The sequence below is a fragment of the Podarcis tiliguerta genome, assembly GCF_965153285.1.
Source record: "Podarcis tiliguerta genome assembly, chromosome: 9".
Taxonomy (NCBI): domain Eukaryota; kingdom Metazoa; phylum Chordata; class Lepidosauria; order Squamata; family Lacertidae; genus Podarcis; species Podarcis tiliguerta.
In genome coordinates, this window is record NC_139542.1 from 41137155 (window position 1) to 41150036 (window position 12882).

At 42.1% G+C, this 12882-nt stretch overlaps 1 long non-coding RNA gene across 3 annotated transcripts in view; it reads left to right on the top strand.

The window, feature by feature from the left end:
* Window positions 1–12882, top strand: part of LOC310685418 — a 205200-nt gene that overhangs the window by 69542 nt on the left and 122776 nt on the right. For 2 of the 3 annotated variants that reach the window (XR_014515223.1, XR_014515224.1), the window contains one exon: window positions 3481–3566. The exons of the other annotated variant lie outside the window; for it this stretch is intronic. This is a non-coding gene — a long non-coding RNA (uncharacterized lncRNA). Of the gene's footprint in view, window positions 1–3480; window positions 3567–12882 lie in introns of those variants that run through there. 3 annotated transcript variants of the gene reach the window in all.

Sequence of the window (12882 nt, forward strand, 5' to 3'; positions counted from 1 at the left end):
CACTTTTTTCTGCTCTATCTTTCCAGTCTTTAGTGCGATTGAGAAATGTGCTGGGCCACCTTTCCACTCACAGTTGCTGTCAGAGTATCACCAATCTCAGGCTTTTATTCTGCATAAGCTTATTCTGCTAAATCGTAGTTTGCTATGCTGTTAGAGTGGGACTGCATTACAAGGGATTCTGCCTTTGAATGCAGCGTGAGCCCTGCACATGTAATGTGTGAAGACCCATACACAGAACAAGGCTGCAGGGCCATGTGCCTACTCCCAAAGTACAGGTGTTATGCATGGGCATCTTCAAGAGAACTCGTCAACATGTAGACTTTCAATGGGTATCAAATGCTGTAATATGGAGAGTGAATTAGTAGTCTTTCCCTTGCAGGTGTGCATAAAAGGTAAAGGACCCCTGACAGTTAAGTCCAGTCTCGAACGACTCTGTGGTTGTGGCACTCATCTCGCTTTACTGGCCGAGGAAGACGGCATTTGTCTGCAGACAGTTTTTCCAGGTTATGTGGCCAGCATGACTAAGCCGCTTCTGGCGAAACCAGAGCAGTGCATGGAAACGCCGTTTATCTTCCTGCCAGAGTGGTACCTATTTATGTACTTGCACTCTGACGTGCTTTTGAACTGCTAGGTTGGCAGGAGCAGGGACCGAGCAACAGGAGCTCAGCCCATCGTGGGGATTCGAATCACTGACCTTCCGATCGGCAAGCCCTAGGCTCAGTGGTGTGCATACCTAACACTAATATAGGAGGTAGGGCCACAGGTGGCCCCATGTGGGAGGTGTGGGTTCCACAGGTGGCCCACAGTCCTATTCCAAACACGATTCTTCTACATACTAAAAGGTGGCACACTGGGGAGTGAATTTCTAGATGAGCTCTTTGCCTGCTGTGCTCCTTTTTTATTTGCAGACAATTTTTGACATAGGTGGGGACATTAAAAAATATAATTGCCCATCCATAGTCTGAAGTGACACTGTCAGTCTTTTGCACTGTCTCAGGACTGTTTCACCTCATTCTGGTGTATGTATAGTGCAGGCCTCATGAGGAGCCAACAGACACTTTGAACACTTAGCATTCTAAGGACCAAACTTGATGTGACATTAATCTCAGGAAGTTCCTGTTGATGCCCATGGAGGCTTTTCTTGCAGTCCATTGGCAGCTCCTTTCAGGACATTTTTGCTGGGATCATCAGGACCTATGTATAGAGTCATTGTTCTTGGTGGTGCTACCAAGCACCAGATCTGTGGTTTGTTTTTGTTTTCTGTTTTCTGTTTTTACTTTTACTTTTGTTTAATCCCAAGGCTATAAACTTTAATTCCTTAGTGGTTTTGTGGGAGCCACATGTAAAATCATGCAATTTCCAGAGAATCCTATATTCCTGTTATCTAAATGCTTCTTTATTGTGGCATTGTGTAGTTTGATGATGCAATTTAATTGAAGAAAGCTGGTCTAAAGAGAGTCCTGGCTTGCTACTGGCTGAAAATGGTGTAGGGTTTTTTTTTTGGTGGGGGGGGGTCCTTTTCAAAAACCAACATTTTTATAGGCTTCTGCTTTAAATCCATTCCTCTCCTCTGTGCCTCCTGCCCCCTTGTTTACTTTGGCCTAGTCACAGCAAATTTAGTTTTATTACCAATTGATTTCCCCCCACCTTTCATACCGTCCAGCGGAGAAAAGGTAGGGAAATGTGATTTACCGTATAATACTAGCCAAATCAGCATGGAAAGGCATAGACCTTGAAAATGCTTATAAACTAATCTTATTTCAAGTTTGCAATGTCCCTTTACAAGAGTGTCTGTATTCAACGTGAGAGCTTGCTGGCTGATGAATGCGTGCCTTGCAGTGTGTTACCATGCATATAAAATAGTTTATGGGAGAATATAGTAATAAAATCTCTGCTGCAACTTGAGGTGGGACAGCACTCTATGCTGCAGCAATCTCCTTGCTGACAGATAGGTCCACATCCTTTTCAAACTGAGTGGTATATCTTTTGCTGTAGCTTCCTTTGCATTTCCTATAATTTAACTCCCATATTCTTAGAACTTTAAGCATCCTTTGCGTAGCTTTCTGATCTAGCAGCACTCTGCAGCTTTTTAAAATAAATAAAAAAACCTGTTCTTAGCATTGTCTTAGATTCCTCTTTCCCCCTTTTTTTAAAAAAAAACACACAATAATATAATCTCTTCTTCACTAGCTCTAGATGACTATGGATGCTGGCCCACTTTAATCACATTAAAGGTTTTATATGACGATCCCTGGTGGTTAGAATATTATTTCTGAAAATGTATCTCAAGAATATATGTCAAAAGCAGTATCCCTTAAGGCAGATTTTAAATTATATCCCTATCTATTACTAATTATTTTTAGGCACATATGAAAAGGAAGGCTAGATCGGAGGGTTACTGTTATGCTGGCTCTGGAAACGTGTGTAAGCTATGATCCTCAGCAGCATAGAGTAGAAAATATATTCCATGGTTCAGTGGGCCATAATTCCACACAACGTCCCTGGCCCAAAGCCTAGTGTACAAGCACTCTGAGCAAATGGAGCCACCATATAAAGGGGCTTTTCCATTCCCTCCAATGCAGAGAGATGTTTTGAACCTACATCTGATTCTGTGAATGATTTGAGATGATTTATTAGACTTGCCTATCGCTTTATATATAAAAAAGGATCATAGCAATTTACAATGTGTATAATACAATGAAATGTAATAAAAGCATATTAAGTGATGCATAGTATCAAGAGTAGCGGTAACAAAATCATGCCCAGATGCTCAGGAGAATAAAAATGTTTTTAACCTAGTGTTGAAATGATAGTAAGGTTGGTGCCAGGCATGTTTCCCTGGGAGAGAGTTCCAAAGACAGGAGGCTTTTAACAGAGAAGGTCCATTCTTTGGCCACCACTCTTTGTGCTTCTTTAAGAGCTGGGATGCAGAGAAGGGCCTCAGATGACAAGCCCAGTGTCCCAGCAGGTTTCTATAGGATGAGTCAGTCTCTTAGGTATTGGGCTCCCAAGCCACATTTGGCTTTAATGGGTAAAAACAGCTTTTTGAATGGCATCTGGAAACTAACCAGTAGGCAGTGCAGTTGGACCAGAACCGGTGTTGTATGCTTTCACCTTTGTGTTTTCATTCATAATCTGACTTCCACTTTCTATACTAGCAGGAGTTTTTGGAGCATTTGTTAAGAATAGAGAAGCCTTTGTATAGAAAGCATAATTCTGTTTGTATGACAAGTTGACCATGACCCAAATGGGCCCTGGAACATTGCTTGTTAAGTACCTTGTACCATAGCTGTTTGAGATACGGTTCTGAAGAAATGAAGTGGCAGTCCTGCTGAAGTGAAGCAGGTCTTTGTCTGGGTAATGCCTGGATGGAAAACCACTGGGTAAGCCCATGTACAAAGTAATAAAATATGATTTAAATATATTTAAATGCTTTAGAAATGCTTGCTTCTTAGACAGGTCATGTGACTTACTTTACAGTGTCCTCTATTGGTGTGCTGTACAGTCCAAGCTAGGTTTAAAGATGAAGAACCAAAAAAGAGAGTGCAAGAGCCTTGAAGTTGCCTGTCAACCTGGCTACTTCCCCACTATGGTGAGATCTATTATATCTCTACAGTGGTACCTCGGGTTACATACGCTTCAGGTTACATACGCTTCAGGTTACAGACTCCGCTAACCCAGAAATAGTACCTCGGGTTAAGAACTTTGCTTCAGGATGAGAACAGAAATCATGCTCCGGCAGCACGGCAGCAGCAGGAGGCCCCATTAGCTAAAGTGGTGCTTCAGATTAAGAACAGTTTCAGGTTAAGAACGGACCTCCGGAATGAATTAAGTACTTAACCCGAGGTACCACTGTATTTAAATTGTCTTAATTATTTCTGAGTTTGCACACAAACATGCAAATAAGTGTCCTCATTTTTTAAGACACAAATTCTCATTTTTTGTGAGGAGGGACTATGAATAACTGGTCAATTTAACCTGGACTGAATGGTTGTAAGCTGCGTTGGGTTGCCTTGGGCAAGAGAAAGTGACTAACAAATTTAATAAATAATAATGCAGTGGTACCTCGAGTTACAAACGCCTCAGGTTACAAACGCTTCAGGTTACAAGCTCTGCTAACCTGGAAGAGTTACCTCGAGTTGGGAACTTTGCCCCAGGATGAGAACAGAAATTATGTGCTGGCAGTGCAGCGGCAGAAAGAGGCCCCATTAGCGAAAGCACGCCTCTGGTTAAGAACAGTTTCAGGTTAAGAACGGACCTCCGGAACGAATTAAGTTCGTAACTAGAGGTACCACTGTAATAATAAATGCATGGCAGTTTATTGTATTGTAGCTAAACTCAGGTCCAGTCTCTGAGATGTTACTTTCTTTGGGGACTCCGAACCCCCAAAGCCATGTGACCTGTCTGGGATGTCTCAGTGAAGTTGCTGATTTGCTGGCTGCTGATTTGATGTCTCAGTGAAGTTGCTGATTTGCTGGCTGCCATGTGGGATAGGAACCCATGACAATGGCGGGCAAAAGGCCCCTCTCAGCGAGAGCCTGAATGAGAACGTCTGCACTACCCTAGGCGGGAGATGGGGAAAGTGGCATACAAACAAACAGATAGTAATGATTGATCCAATGCAAAATAATAATAATTTGCGGCTCCACCTTTGTAAAAAGAAAATCTGTGAACGTTGCCTCCCCTCCCCTGCCCATTTACACTTTCAGTTCTTAGACATATTATGCAGATTTTAATATAAAATTTATTGACTTTCACAGACACGCATAGTAGTTATTATGCCAGCAATAATTCATAGCTTTCCTTACAAAGGCTTAACATTCCTATTCTCATTTCCCTGATGGCATGTATACACTTTACAATGCTTTTAAAAAGGTGACTGAATGCCACTTTATAAATCAGAATTATTTTTCAGGAAATCCATTTTTAAAAAAGTATCCTTGCTTTGGGGAATCATCCTTTGGGAACACAGAGAGAATGCAAATGATGAAAAGTTTGCATGAATGATCCTTTTTTTATATAAACTGATGTTTGTTCTTTCACATAGCTGTGTTGCAATTGTTTTCGGTTTGGGTACATCTGACATTAAAAATCTGCAAAATGGTTGCTTGAGCAGACAGTCCTTTAATTTTTCTAAGCAGTCATTCTGCCATAGCAAGCACCACACTACAAATGCTAAGGAAGTTAGTTGGAAATAGGAGCTTATGTTTTCTTCCCAGAGCTGAGATATTAAACTATAATTTCCACTCCACAAAACCCCATAGCATTGTTATGTCCTAGAGCTTACATCCACCTACACAATGCATGTATTAATTTTGTAGCAGTTATGAACTTTTAAACTACAGATCAATGCTGGCTTTCTGAACCAATTTCTCACTATGAGACCTATTAAAATTAAAAAATAGATTTTTTTAATAAAAAAAAGTTATATTTAAAGTTTGATAGCTGGATACTACTACCATTTTATTACATTTTGAAGATTTTTGTTAAGGTTTTAAACTGACTTAGTGTCTTGCAAGTTTTCATTTATGGGTTCTACCATTGATTTTGGTGGGATATATCTCACCCCCGTGTCTGAGTATATCATGATGTCTTAGCAAATGCTAATACTTAGTCTGAGCACTAGAATATTTTATTTTATTATTTTATTATCTGATTATTTTGATTTCTAACCCCCCTCCTCCTAAAATTATTGTCACTCACCTTGTGGACATTATGGTGAAGGGCAGGCAAATAAATATATGAACCCGGGACAGGTAACAATATAATACACATAAGCAGTAAATTTGTACAGCACTATAAAATCATGCACATGAATAGGCATTGAAGATTCTGATTTTCATATACTGTTCTCCTGATTTCCTCCTCAGTATTTATTTGTGCCATGGCATCCAAAAGTAGGCAAGGCAGTCTTACTGTGGTTCACTTAGTTAAGCTTTCCACAGTTCATAGTTCGTTGTTGTTTAGTTGTTTAGTCATTTAGTCATGCCCGACTCTTTGTGACCCCATGGACCAGAGCATGCCAGGCACTCCTGTCTTCCACTGCCTCCTGCAGTTTGTTCAAACTCATGCTGGTAGCTTCGTGAACACTGTCCAACCATCTCGTCCTCTGTCTCCCCCTTCTCCTTGTGCCCTCAATCTTTCCCAACATCAGGGTCTTTTCCAGGAAGTCTTCTCTTCTCATGAGGTGGCCAAAGTATTGGAGCCTCAGCTTCACGATGTGTCCTTCCAGTGAGCACTTAGGGTTGATTTCCTTCAGAGTGGATCGGTTTGATCTTCTTGCAGTCCATGGGACTCTCAAGAGTCTCCTCCAGCACCATAATTCAAAAGCATCAATTCTTTGGCGATCAGCCTTCTTTATGGTCCAGCTCTCACTTCCATATATCACTACTGGGAAAACCATAGCTTTAACTATATGGACCTTTGTTGGCAAGGTGATGTCTCTGCTTTTTAAGATGCTGTCTAGGTTTGTCATTGCGTTCATAGTTCACACCAGTACAAAATGTGGATCCCATTAGAGTGTCGTCTCATACATTAAATGTGAGGGCCCCCCCCCAAAAAAAAATCAGCCTTTCCAGGCATGGATAAACATCACATTTAAAGGGGGAAAGATTGAAGACAACACTGGGATAGACAGCCTGTGACCACCCCTTAATTACGTAACTGGGAGACAGGCGGGTGCAAAATCACATTCTGCTCTGGTGTGCACAAGCCCTTAGATTCTCCACATTTTTTCAGAGTTCACTCTGCATAATTGGTCAGTTTTAGCATGATCCCTACTTATTCTTTTTTGTGTGTGACTTTCTCCTCCAATACGTGTACATCTTCAATGTGGTACATTTGACATATTCATAATATAACAGAAATATTTCATTTATTCCCAGGTAGCTGCCCAGATGTTTAGAACATAAAAGGTTAGACATATTCAGTGCTGAGGAGGTGACTGGCCTTTCCAATTCCAACAATCTCTTGCTTTTAAGTATTTCTTTTAAATGAATATTAGCAGAAACTTAGAATGCATTTGATGAAAGCATTTCAAAACAAAGTGCTTTGCTTGCCTTTGAGAAGAATCTACCTTTCATTAGTGGTGCATATATTAGTGGGAATGTCAACAAGGAGCATTTGAAAGCAGCAGGCTTGCATGCCTGCCTTATGTTTGAATCCCAGATGGATCCCTCCCCCCAGCTGTTAGTGCTTCTCTGGCTTCCAGAATAGCTCCCATACCTCCCTCAGTCCTGGCTGGTGGTAATAACGCAGCAAGAGAAAAGGTTGACTCATGCAAACTTTATGGATCAGTCAGCAGGACAAGCTGAACTAAAGAAACTGCATTGTGTGCAAGTTCCAACGTTAGGGGCCTAGGAGAATGCAAGCAGGAATCCTGATCAAAGTCATACTTTACGTTAACTTTGAATGATAGGTCATGATAACGTTAATGTGACAGAATGTCCTCCATAGTTAACAAGTGCACTTTCATTTGTGACTCCTAAGTACCAGTTTGGGTCAAAGGCAGCAGAGATATGTGGCAGTCCCAAACAGGATCGGGGGGTCTTCAGATCTCATGGTAGTGGGTCAGCTTACACTCTTGTGCTGCTCACTCTGTGACTTACTAGATCTGCCAAGAATATAGGAACATAGGAAGCTGCTTTATATTGTGTCAGACCATTAGCCTACCTTACTCAATATTGTCTGCCCTGACCGGAAGCCAGTCTCCAAGATTTTAGGCTGAGTCTCTCTCAGCCATACCTGGAGAAGCATTAAGCTACATACACACCATACATTTAAAGCAGATTATGTCCCTGAAAGGATCTTGGGAACTTATCTCTCAGAGAGCTACAACTCCCAGCATCTTTATCAAACCGTAGTCCCCAGAATCTTTGGGGGGAAATAACAAGCATTAAATTGATGGTGTGTACAGAGCCCAAGTCTGAGTGAGGCAGGAGGTAGTGAATTACCTTGACAACAGAATTCTGGATGGAGATGAAAGAACCAAAAGATCAAAGTTCTAGTCAGTGGTGTAGTCATGAATTCTGAAGTCCAGGAGCTCATCATGGCAACCCCCATAGCCACATCCCAAGGAAGTCCATAGCCATATCTCCAGGGTGCAAGTCCAAAATGTAGGCACGGGACACAGCGTCACATCCAGCATGTTGGACTTTGTCTGGGTTCACATCTCTGATCAGACATGTGGCATGGCTGCGATCCTATGCACACTTTCCTGAGGGAAAGTGGCACTGAACTCAGTGGTGGTTGCTTCAAACTGCCTAGGTTCAATATGTAAAACATACTGAAGTTCAATAAAAGATCTTCAGCGGATGTGAAACCTTTAGCTCTTAATTAGAAATGCAAATGATCTTTGCAAAGAAGTGTTACCTTTTCAGCTGTGAGCATGATGTAAGAAACACATTCAGGGAAAGAAATAGCCACCCTTTTCTTGATGATTTCTGACTTGCTCTGACTTCCACTGATACTCTGTCACAATCAATAGCAAAAACTGAAAGCCCAATTATCACCTCATTCCCTTGCCGGAGCAAGGAGTGTCAGAGCAATTACTGTGATGCTTTGCCAAATGATGTCATCACTCCTGCCATGAGAAAACTTTAATACAAAGCTAAGGGAATAAGAAGATCCACAGGGCAGTTGCCAAGGTGGGATGGGTCTGTGGCATTGGCCTCTTGGCATTCGTCCCCCTGCCACTTTGGGGGATGGTGTAGGTGGTGAGGTCATTGTTGCTTGGGTGCACTAGTGGGAGTGCAGGATTGGCTGTGCCAGTGCACCTGCACCACCCCAATCTTGCAGCCGTCCTGCCCTAGTAAGTGGCAGTAATGCCACTGTTGGGAGGTGGCTCCATGCAGTGGTTGCTGATGCCCATTGGGACTGGTAGGTGGGAGGCAGAGACTAACAGTATGTAGGACCAGAGCCTACTTCTGTGCAAAGCTAACTAATTCTAGTTTTGCCATCATCTTCCTCTCTGCTGAGTTCAACAAGGGAAACACTGAAACTAAGGATGAAGAATCTGGCAGGCAGTGTCACGTCCTGGACTGGTTGTATGCAGGTAAGGTAGGCAGGTGGGGCCTGGCTGAGAACACACAGAAGTTGGTGGGCAGTTTCCCATTTGCCCTAATGGACCAGTCCTCCACTGGCTGCATGGCGCTGCCCTGCTGTTACTGCCTGAGAAGAGCCCAATCTATCTAACCTAGGTTAGATCTATCTAACTTGCTAGGTTTCTATCTAACTTGCTAGGTTTCTAAGACCTGTCTAGTCCAGCATCCCATATATAGTACCTCCAAGGCCAATTAGATGCCTCTGGTAAACTCACATGCCTGCAGCAGTCTATGGCATTTCCCTAGCATCATTTAGCACTGATATCTGGGGCTCCCTCATTCACATAACTATAGATGATATTGCATGAGTTCAAACTGAGCGCTTTTGAAGTCAAAGGTATACCGTGCATCGTATTTACTCTTTCTATAGATGCAACATTATTTTAATCAAAGTAAAATCTAATAACAAGCAAAACTCATTTTAGTCCTGTCCTTGGGCAATGTATTTATGGATTCTTTTATTTAAAGGGGGGGAAACATATTTTCCTACTGATGCTTTAATGGATGCTTAATGGATTGTTCTGGCTGAGTCAGAAATAGCCAGATTGCTTCTTCAATTGTGACATTAGCAATGTCTGGGAGATTATTTTCCCTGAAGGTATCTTGTCTAGCACTACTAGTGATGAGCAGCTTCTTCTACAAGACAGTCTTTGTGGCTCCTGAGAAGCTGCTGCCCCACCATCTGCTGGAAGCAGAATTAAAAGGGTGCAGTCCACATGGCACAGAGCAGAGTGCTGTCTCCTCTCTCTCTAAAATGCTGAATGTCTGTCTACACAGCGAAGGTGGGGGATCTCTGCTGTAAAAAGTCATGGATATAAGAAGCCAATTCCTCCTCCTCCTCCTCCTTAAAAAAAATTAGGAGTGCAATTTCACTCCAACACACCAAGACATAATAATATTAAAAGGGGGTGTAAGGAGTATTAGGGGACACATCATGATTCTTCTGTGGTAGTTCGTCCACACCATCTAACACCCCTGTAAACAATTCGAGATGGATAGTCAATAAACAGACCGTGTGGAGGCCACTTCAGTATCATCAAATTAAAAACAAATGGAGAAACATTGTAGACTCCTCCACAACCACCATTAGTAGACCACACCTCCTACCTGGTGCTCCAATTCTTTTCTTGAGCATGACTGTGTAAATTGTGCTACTGAACCATGGGGAGAAAACACAGTAAAACAATGATTTGATGGCATCATGTAGATCACTGGTCTTCAACTGGTGGGTTGGGACCCAGCAGTGGGTTGTGGCCTGATCCAAGCTGAGCCACAACAGGAGCAGTGCCACCATGAAAATAAATGGTATAAAATTAAGAAATGGGTTTCCATGTTTGGATTAAAAGGGGGACCTGGGCCTGGAAAAGTTGAAGATTCCTGATGCAGATGACCCATAAAAAGTGAAACAAAACAAAAAAATAAAATCATTCCAGTAGCACCTTAGAGACCAACTAAGTTTGTTATTGGTATGAGCTCATACCAATAACAAACTTAGTTGGTCTCTAAGGTGCTACTGGAAGGAATTTTTTTTACTTTGTTTCGACTATGGCAGACTAACACAGCTATCTACCTGTAACCATAAAAAGTGAGTGAACAAAGTGTGGCTATTGTGAAAGTGCTAAGTATGTAAAGTACATGCGTAGTGTGAAAGCAAGTGCAATCTTATTCATCCCCTGCAACTCAGTTTTGTGTCTTCCCAGGCTGAAGCCTATAAAGCAAAGGGCAGGGTTTTCAGTTTCTTGCCTGGTTTTTGATCCATTTGTGACTAGAGCTGACAGGAGGGGATTTGTCATTTTGGTCACACATTATCCGTGTTTCTTGTGATGCAATAATGTCTCCTGTTCTGTATCAAATCAAGGGCACCATTCCCCAGGATGTTCTGCTGCACATGGCCCAGTAAAATGTGCTCCATGCAGCTCTCATTCTTTTCAGTGGGATGCGCAGGCAGACTTCACAGTAAATTGCGCCCCAAATTTTCAGCTAAAGTCTTTGAAGGAGTCATTGTAGTCTTGTCAAAATCAATGTTTAATTAAAGAGATTTTGAAAGACCATTAAAGCCAATAAAGTTCTGAGGATCGCTGCAGGGTGGAGCTCTTGCAACATCTCTTGAATACTTAGATACTAGGATATTCAGATGCTAGCATCCTTTAAAAATTATCACTGCTTCCCCACCCATAGGAGGTCTCATTAGTACAATGGCAGTAGTTTGGGCATATACATTGCCTGTGTGTGTTGTATTTTTGTGGGAAAGAATTAAACAGAAAAGAGCCTCCCTCTCCCCTCCACTTACCAGGTAGAAAAATAAAATAAGCAATGTTATGAATTTGAGGTGTTAAGCCGGTACCAGACCCCTTAAATCTCTGGATCCAGCAAGTGTTAGAATTTAATCAAGGCTTCTAATTCTTGGAATAGCCAGGCTAGCCTCCTGTTGAGGTGATAAACCTGGGTGACGAGCCTTTAAGGGGAATTGAGGAGCTCAGTGCAAGATATGGCAAGTGTGGGGGAGTCTCCCTCAATAAAAAAAGCCAGAGGTTGGAGCAAAGGGAGCACTGATGTGACCTGGAAGTAAAGCAGCAAGCTGGAGAGAGAATCAGAGTGATGTTTGACTTCTGTTTGAATCCAAGGCTGTGGCTATGGCAGAAACAAGACATTCTCAGCAAGTGAATAGTGTGAACCCGTGCATCATATGCTCAGTTTGTATATATGTGTAAATAAACCATATATCACAAAGACCCCCACAGTCTCTGCTGTGTCTCATTCCAAAAGGAAACATGAGCCCTGCAACCTCGCACAACTCAAGAGATTGAGATGGCATGCAACAGTAAGAAGAAAGGTCTCAGACGCACTGATTGTGCTTTGTGATTATAGAAACACCAAACGGTTCAGCAGTCCTAGGTGAATATATGACTCACACCTCTGCTAAGCTCATTTCAGTGTGAAATGCTCTGGAAATAGAGTGTGGATTGCAGCAATAGATAGTCAGGAAGTCACTCGTTGAATGCAATAAGTTGCTTGAAATTAATTATTTGGGAAGTGCTTTCCAAAGCAAAACTGCTAAAGAAGATTAAATCTTCCCCTGGCCCATTAAAATGTAGGCGCTCTTTATTCATCAGTGAATCAGTGATTAATGCCCCATTTCACTTTCATATAAAGTTCAGCACAGGAAAGTGCTAAATAACATGTCCCTCTATGATGCAACTGGCTCAAAAATAAAGACACAAGGTGGTTTGCTCTGTTTTTATATCTGCACTGCATTGTTCCTTTATTTCCTTCATTAGAATACTGAGGCATGGCTATCAGATTTGACTGCCTTGTTTTCTTGATGGCATCTGGCTAATTATCCTAGGCTTTCTGGAAACTTTAATTAGTACAAGCAATGAGTATTTAACATCACCCCCACCTTGGAAATGCAAACTCCTGCTCATCCAAATTCACTACCTCTCCCTTCTCATCATCCTCATGTAAATGCAATGCTGTTGAAGAAGCATCCCTGTTTATCTGAACTTTTGATGACCTGAACATTTTAATGTAGTAACAGCTAGTGTTTCTCCAAGCTTCTTATTAGAATTCACTTCTTTATCTTGCACATTTGTGATCAGCTTGGTTAGTGAGATAGTATGCTGGGTGAAACTACCAGGGCCGCAGCATGATAGAGAGGGAGGCAGAGTCATGATGGAGGTGGGATGAATGTAGTGCAAGCACGTCATGGCTGAGTGAATGGTCACCCCTGCTGATGTCTGCAGACTTTGCTAGGGAAGGAGATGTTCTTGCTTCTCCCACT